Below are 283 nucleotides of genomic sequence, written 5' to 3'. Positions count from 1 at the left end.
GAATTACCAATAGTGAAATAACGTATAAAGTCTCAGTTAAAATGAGAAGCATGTGGACTCTGATACTACATGGACACATTTATTGAAATAATGTTAATTGAGAAGAGCAGAAGCAATAGCTGTGGCTACTTAATTTACACTAGTGTAAAAAACATGTGTTTACATTATAAAACATTAGACAAGAGTAGAAGTGTTGTGGATATTCATATTTGGAAATTTGGGCTTTTTATAAAACTGGTTACCAAAATTTATAACCTTAAGAAATTGAGGTTTTGATTAACTC

Source organism: Pteropus vampyrus, unplaced genomic scaffold (genome assembly GCF_000151845.1).
Source record: "Pteropus vampyrus isolate Shadow unplaced genomic scaffold, Pvam_2.0 Scaffold963, whole genome shotgun sequence".
In the NCBI taxonomy this organism is placed as follows: domain Eukaryota; kingdom Metazoa; phylum Chordata; class Mammalia; order Chiroptera; family Pteropodidae; genus Pteropus; species Pteropus vampyrus.
Note: the sequence above shows the minus strand (reverse complement) of the source record.